The 8,104-nt window shown below is 49.0% G+C and overlaps 1 long non-coding RNA gene across 1 annotated transcript; it reads left to right on the top strand.

The window, feature by feature from the left end:
• Nucleotides 1–351: 351 nt before the first annotated feature.
• LOC132333715 (uncharacterized) lies at nt 352–5,935 on the top strand. Its single transcript, XR_009488239.1, has 2 exons — nt 352–532; nt 3,739–5,935. It is a non-coding gene; the product is annotated as an uncharacterized LOC132333715 (long non-coding RNA).
• Nucleotides 5,936–8,104: the final 2,169 nt, after the last annotated feature.

Here is an 8,104-nt window from a genome sequence, read left to right as displayed (position 1 = left end):
GTAGTGCTTCAGGAACATTGAATGGTGAAAAGCAAAGTTTTCCTGCTTCAGAGTAAGGCTTTCTTTAAAATAATTTAAAAATCCTTGATTTTCAAGTTGTTTAGTACTTTTTTATTGGGCATTCTCATGTTTAAACTACCAAAACTAAACAGATCAGCTTTTGACAGGAGCATAATAATAAAACATTGAAATATTTTCATTTTAAATGCTCTGTTTCATTAAAAATATCTTTGTTCTTTAATTGCTCATAAATCCCCTGGAACCTGAGCTTTTCCCACTGGGTCTTTTAGAGATTTCTACCTCCTTCAGAAATCTGCTTTACAGGGCTGCAGTGATGGCCCTCCAAGGAGCTCAAGGCACTTGGTCAGCATGGCAGGGCCTCTTAAAAGTATTTTTCCAGCCCTGCAGAAGGAGAAAAGTGAACTCCAAGCCTGTGAAGAAGCAGCCTGGGATCCAGCAGCCCCTGCCACGTGAGGTGCAGGTTGCAGAAATGAAGTTGGAAGTTAATTGTTCCTGCTGCTGAAGGGCCCAGGTTAGTTGCTGTCTTTACACTAATTTTTGTACCATCTCAGTGACCTTCATATCATATTAACACTTCTATATTATGTTAGCAAATTGCTCTGCCAGAGCTGCAAGTCTGATTGCATTCTGAAGGTCATTAATATGATATGAAAATATTATTGTATCTCTCCTTTCATATTTTATTAGTGATATGGAAAGCAATAAAGGAGCTGATTTTTTGCTGGGAGGTTCCCCAGGGAAAGTTGCTCTACAGCACTGGTGTCCCACATTGGCTCCTAATCCAATCTCAATGGGAAGTTCAATTTCCTCATCATTAATTATTTAGCTGTATTTAACTGCTGTAAATTCTCAGATTAATTTTTTTTAACTGTTGAGTTTGATGACCTCCAAAGACATTGGTATTAACCAATGCAAAATGAAATATTGCTGCACACAAGTGGAACCCACTCTTCCACCAGGGCTTGTGTCAAGGTGCAATAATGGCAAATTTAATTTTTCTACTGCAGGAGGGAAGGCTTATTTTATTACTACCTTTGGTGCAATTCAGAATTGCAGCATGGAGGAGGAAGGTGGTGGCAGCTGGGACATTTCTTCAGGGTGAGCCTGGCACTGGAGCTGTCCCCAGGACATTTCCAGTGGTCACCAGGCCAGGGACAGCTGCTGTAACCCCCAGAGCTCAGCTTGTACCCAAAAATTTCATTTTTAAACAATGTAGAGTGGAAAATTCCTGACACAAGTGAGCAATGGGTAAAAGTGGTCAGTCATCATCCAGAGCCAAGGGTGAAGACAGGAACTTTTGGGCAGGTTTTGGATGTTATTTAAGAACAACAAGGCTTTGGACTTGCAGAAAAGTGGGCTAGAATCTGTAAAGAGATTTTAATAGAAAAGAAAGGTCATTGCTTGCAGATACAAATGATTTTTGAGGTAACAGATATTTTAGAGTGACTTCAGTCAGAAGGATGACTTTGGTAAGCAGCAAGTTGAATTCTTCCATGCTTTAACAGCCCTTAGCTCACCCTGAGAATGACATCTAACAGGAGTTCATCAAATGTCAGCCACAGCAATACTGGATTGTGATATCACAGCAGCCATCCTTAACATGGTTTTGCCAAGCAGAAAGTTTTAATGTTTGAATTTGTGCCTTTTCCCTGCCATAGTGTGAGGCTGCTCTGTGCTCATCAGCCTCAGCCATGCGATAGCTCCAACACGGAGAGCCTCAGATCCTGGGAAAACACTTCCAGAGTAGGTTTGTCATTGGGTTATGGTGGTCAGAGGAAAGTCTGGAGAGGAGGTTCTGGCAGGAAAGTCAGTCTGGAGGTTCCCCCAGCCTGGGGAACAGCCCAGAGGGCTCCTGAGCAGCACAGGAGAGGAGGGTGCAGCACAGGAAAAAGAAGGACACAGTGATGCCTTGTGCAGGCTGACCTAGAACAGAGACTAGATGGAGCTAAAGAATAAAATAGGAATTTATGAAGAGGCTTCAATGGATCCACCTTGGGCAGCACAACCCAAAATGGTCACAAAATGCATGACTGATCATGAGGTCTCTCACTTTTATAAGTTCTGCTCCATTTGCATATTGGAGTTAATTGTCTAATTCCAGCTTTAGCCCAGGCAGTCCCATCCTGCTTGTTTTTCTCTCTTCAGCCCATGGGGTTTGTGCTCTTGGGCTGAGATTTGGATCATTTGTCCTTGGTGCTCAGTTGGAGCAGGAATTGTTTTGTCTCCCTGCTCTGTGCAGAGAGCTCACCGTCCCCTGATATGAAACCCAGACCCTCACACTAAAGCAGCACAGAATCTGAAAAATAAGAAGGATGCAGCACAGGGAAGAGAAGGATGGAACACAGCGAAGACAAGGATGGAGCACAGGAGAAAGAAGGATGGAGCACAGGAGAAAGAAGGATGGAGCACAGGAGAAAGAAGGATGGAGCACAGGAGAAAGAAGGATGGAGCACAGGGAAGGAGGATGCAGCCCGGGAAGGAGGATGGAGCACAGGGAAGGAGGATGGAGCACAGGGAAGGAGAATGCAGCCCGGGAAGGAGGATGTAGCCCGGGAAGGGAACGCTGCTGTTTTTATTTCAGGGAAGCGGCGCCGAGGGCGGGGCGGGAGCGCCGTGCAGTGCCCGGGAGGGGCTGCAGGTGGCGCTGCTGCACCGAGAGCGGGCGGCGCTGCGGGCACGACATCGGAGTGAGCCCCGAAAGGGCCCTGAGCCCCGAAACGGCCCTGACACGGCATCGGAGTGAGCCCCGAAACGGCCCTGAGCCCCGAAACTGCCCTGACATGGCATCGGAGTGAGCCCCGAAAGGGCCCTGAGCCCCGAAACGGCCCTGACACGGCATCGGAGTGAGCCCCGAAAGGGCCCTGAGCCCTGAAACTGCCCTGAGCCCTGAAACTGCCCTGAGGCCTGAAACTGCCCCGGAGCCCCAAAACTGTGCACCCCAAAACTGCCCTGACACAGCATCGGAGTGAGCCCCAAAACTGCCCTGCACCCAGCACTCACCCTGCACCCAGCACTGCTGAGCACCTCAGCTCTGATCCTGCACCCAGCACTGCTCCTGAACAGCTTGTCCCCCCTGTACCCCCTGCACCCCAAAACAGCCCCTCACCCCTGCCCCTCGCAGGCTCTGCCCCTCCTGGCTCACCCAGGCCCACAGGAGAGGCTGTGGCCAATCTAATCTAACCCTGCCCTCTGGCAGTGGGAGCCGTTCTCCGAGTCCTGTCCCTCCATGCCTTGTCCCCAGTCCCTCTCCAGCTCTCCTGGAGCCCCTTTAGGCTCTGGAAGGGGCTCTGAGCTCTCCTTGGATCTTCTCCTCTCCAGGTGAGCACCCCCAGCTCTGCCAGCCTGGCTCCAGAGGGGCTCCATGTGCTCTGCTGGACTCACTCCAGCAGCTCCAGTAGATCCTTTCTGTTGGGATCTCTGGTCAGGATCCCACCTGAGCAGGGCAGAACGCCCTCCCTGACCTGCTGGGGGTGAGCCCAGGCTGTGGCTGGCTCTCCATGCCCAGGATTGTCACTGCCAGTGCCACCATGGTGCTGCCCCAGAGCCACCACAGGGCATTACCAGGTCACATCCACCCAGGGATGTGTCCATGGCCTGCCTGGACTCAAACATGGGCTGTAAAACTCCAGGAGAGCTGAGGACAGAACAGGCAAAGCCACGCTGAGCCCCAGTAGGAATTTTATGGGCAATAATAAAGTTCTTTGGTGTCTCTTACAGGAGAGAGGAGCGTGTCAAGTGTGATGCTGCTTAACGTGTCTGAGACAACAGTGTGAGAGTACTGAAGGTAAGACCCTGTGGACTGAGCCATATTTCATCACAAACAGAGCCCTTTAACCAACAAACTTGTTCTGGGAAAGTTTCCAACTCCGACAATCTCTGGCGTTGTGGGGTGGTGGGATCTCTCATGCTAGGAGCATCAAAGGAGTCTCTGGAGATGCTTTAACAGAGGACAGGAGCCTGGGAGGGAGACTTCAAAATCCTGGCAAGGGTACAAATAAAATACACTTTGGTCTTAAATTAATGTAAAATTTTATGAAACTGTCTCTCGGAGATTATTCCCAATGTGGAGTTAAAAACCAAACAAGCAAACAAAAAGCAACAACAACAAAAAAATCCCTGGCTGGTGTCCACAAAGAACAAGTGCTGTGGTTTCCAACCTCTGAACATTATCCTCCAGGAACTGCCTCTTTGGGAAGATTCCACATCACCAGGCTTTATCTGCATCCTCTGCTTAAAAAAATGATGACATCCCAGGTCTCTGAACAAAAGAGAATTTGTCCTTTGACCTAAACACTGATTTATGCCAAGGCTTTCCCTGGTAGGTCCTGCCTGTGCCCTGCCAGCCTGTGTCCACTCTCTGGACATCGTGGGGTTCTCTCAGCTCCAGGATATTCATCCTGAATATCCAAGCTCCCCAACCAGGGCCTCCCTGTGACCAGAGAGCTGGGGTGGGACGTGTCCATCCTGGGAAGCAAACAAGAAACACAAAGGAAGAGGAGAAAAAACAAAACAAAACAGAAAAAACCTAAACTCAAAAAGAGAAGGAATTAAAAGAAAAGATAAAAATAATAATATTATTAATGACAAATTTTAATTAATAAGTGGCTAATTAATTTTCTAAGCACCATAAAATTGCCATAGCAGCCTAATTGCTTTGCTACTCTTGCCACCAGGCAGGGAGGAGATGATGAGTTCTAATCCCCTGCATTTCGACGTGGGAGGTGCTGATGAAGGGGACACGCTGGGCTCAGCAGGGGCGGTGCCACCACACGGGGACCTGCCCTGTCCCCTCCAGGTGCCACTGTCACCTGAGAGCTGCCAGCAGGAGGAGCAGGGCTGGGAGCGGGTGGGGCGGTGGCTCTGACCTCAGCAGGGATACAGGGACCACAAGGGGCTTGCAAATGGATTTGCAGCTTGCCACGATTCTGGAAGAGCATGAAGACACCACGGGATTACTGCAGCTGATTTCATCCTCTCTTGCAAACCCTCTTACCCTTTTGAAAATATTTTTTGACTTAACGCCAGCACAGATTATTGGTTTTATGCTTCTTGCTCTGTAACAACCACGTACTTACAGGAACTTGTAGGAACTCACTTAGAGGATCTGGGCATGTGCAGATATCAGCTCCCAAATGCACAGGAGCTCCTCTTGATGCCCTCCAGAAGAATCCACACCACCTCAGGGGTTTGTTCCTCTGGCTGCCTGGGGCAGGTGTGCACAGCCCAGCCACCTCCTGTCCAGGGCACTGTGCTGGGAACAGCATGGTCACTTTGAAGCAGTCATTCAGTGAGATGGATTTTTTTTTTTTTCCTGGGCTGTTTTTGCCATCAGTTCTGTGATGAGCAATTTGGATTTATTCACACTGACCCCTCTCATGTGCTGGGTGTGTTTTTAGGAATGAGTCCTTTCTTTTCCTAAAGGTGGTAATCAATGAAACCACATCATCATTTACCATCGTGTTATTACTAAATGAGATTTCATCTCTTCCTGCAATTCCTGAAGAAAAAAAGCAATGTCTGGTTGGGGGCTATGGGCTCTGTGGGGTACAGCACAAATTCTATTATTTCACACGATTTGTGCTGCTGACTCTTCCTCCTCTGCATATTTATCTTCCTTCCATTCCCAACAAACTTGTTTTTTCAGCACTTCTTTGTCATAAGGATGATGAGGATTAACTAAATGCATGTAAACATAACCATAAAAAGGGGGGAAATTACACTGCATGAGCAAACCTGATACTCTTCCCAGTTCATTAGAATTTAATGAAGAAATACTCAGTGCCCAACAGGGGAATCCTAATTCATTATGTCTTTTGAATTCTCATTAAGCATATGCATGGTGACTACTGGAAACCTGCACCCTTTCAGCTCTGTTGTCCATTACCCTGACTAATAAATAGTCATTATACTTAAATACTGATGAGGAGACTCGAGGAAGTTTTATTCCTGTAATTAATTTTCCCTGGTTAACTCCTGATGATTTTCCAGAGCTGCTGGTGGTGGCTGAAACACAATCCTTGCACAGGTGAGGTCAGAGAGAAGATGCTCTAAAAGTGATTTGAAGATGGAGAAGAGGATGGAGCCCACCCAAACCTCTCCTCACCCACACAGGGCCACATTCTCCCCACCTCAAGGATGCTGCTTCAGGTTTGAGGGGCTTTGCTGCTTTTTTATAGGGGGAAAAGCTTTTTATCTGTCTGAATCCCTGAAAGTGTCCCAGGACAGGCTGAACATGGCTTGGAACACCCAGGAACAGTAGAAGGTGTCCCTGCCATGGCAGGGCGGGGAGCTGGATGAGCTTTAAGGTCCTTCCAAGCCAAACCAACCTGGGATTTTAAGTGGTGTTTGCTGGCTTGGGCCCAGTACCTGAATGATGGTGGATGTTGGCTGAAGTTTTCCCAGAGCTGATGCTTTGCACAGTTTTCCACACTCTTGGGTGAAAGCTTTCAAAGGAAGGCTGTGTCAGAGAATGTGGAATTACTAAATCCTTCTGACTTACGTAGCTTAAGGCAATGTTTAAAAACTTTAAAATGTTTAATTGCTTGGAGCTGTATTTTACTCCATAAGTGGCAAAGGGTTTGTTCATTCCTGTATCTCTTCCCAGTTGTTAACACTTTTTGTCTTTTACCTTTATTACTAAAGCTGGCTGATGGCTCTGGAAGGAATCTCTGGGGTGCTGGAGCCAAGACATGACTGCTTTTATCACAGCTGCTTTCCAGGGGACCTCCTTCCCCTGCTCCCTGCAGCGCAGCTTTGGAGGTGTGGCAGGAATGTTCAGGGGGAAGGTCTGGTCTGTCAGGTGCTCTGGGGGGTGCCAGCCCCCCAAAATCCCCAGGCTGAGGTGTAAGTGCCAGCGATGGCTCTCTGGTGTGGGACAGGACCTGGACCCGGGGCTGGGGCAGTTTTGTCCCGGTGGGAATTCTGCAGTGGTTCAGGGGACTGAAAGGCAGCTGATAAACTTGAACTCAGAGCCAAAGTGGTGACAAATGGCTCATCCAGGAGCTCCACCTCCCCTGAAGGTGGGATGAGCCATTCCTGGTGCTCCCTGCCCCTGAAGCAGCCAGAGGAGAGGAACACTCGAGCTGCTGTCACACAGCTTGGGCTGCCCGTTTGCCACGGGCTGGTGCTTGGCATTGGATCAAAGCGGATCCCGAAAGGAGCACAGAGTGAATGACAATCCCGGAGCACAGCGGGAGTGACAATCCCGGAGCACAGCGGCAATGACAGTCCCGGCTGCCCAGGGGACGGACCCGGCTCCGGCACCAGCCCGGGGCCCTCCAGGGACGGAGCATCCCGGCGTCCCCCAGACTGCCACAGCTCCTTCTCTGTTCAGTCGAGGAATTCTACCTGAAATTAGAGCTCAGAGCCCTGCCAGTGCCCAAAACGGCTTCAGGAGAACTGGGCAGGGACTTTGGGATGGAGGGACAGGACACAGGGAATGGCTTCCCACTGCCAGAGGGCAGGGATGGGTGGGGTACTTGGGAAGGAATTTTGGTCTTGTCCTTTGCAGGATAACTTTAAGTCATTCAGTGTTTTCACAGTTCTGTCAAACCAAGGGTTCTTCAGTGCATGGAAAAATCATCTGTGCCTCCAAGCTGGAATCAATGGGTTAATGAGTTAATGGGGGTGTTCTGACCAACCTCAGGGTTGCCCCAGAGCTTCCCAGCAGCCCTGCAGAGATCCAGGTGAGTTTCCTGGTGGAGATGGAGCTCATGCCCACAGGTGTCTCAAATTGTCCAGATGTTCTTCATGGGAAGAGCTGGCCAGCCCTGGCAGAATTCCCAGGGCAGGGGTAGAGCCTCCATCCCTGGAGAGACTCAAAAGCCCTGTGGATGTGGCACTTGGGGACATGGCTCAGTGGTGGCCCTGGCATTGCTGGATTAATGATTTGACTGGATGATCTCAGAGGGCTTTTCCCACCTAAACAATTCTGTGATTCCATGGGCTGAGCTTCCTTCACTGCTCCAAATGACATCCACTTTCCCAAGGCATGTGAATTCTCCTCTGAATTTTATTGCTTTATATTAGATTTTATTTTGCTTATAAAGGTGTAAGTGAACACAGTAAATCTGTATATAAAAAT

The sequence above is a fragment of the Haemorhous mexicanus genome, chromosome 14 (genome assembly GCF_027477595.1).
Source record: "Haemorhous mexicanus isolate bHaeMex1 chromosome 14, bHaeMex1.pri, whole genome shotgun sequence".
Classification (NCBI taxonomy): Eukaryota; Metazoa; Chordata; class Aves; order Passeriformes; family Fringillidae; genus Haemorhous; species Haemorhous mexicanus.
Note: the sequence above shows the minus strand (reverse complement) of the source record. Positions and strands in the feature narration are given on the sequence as shown.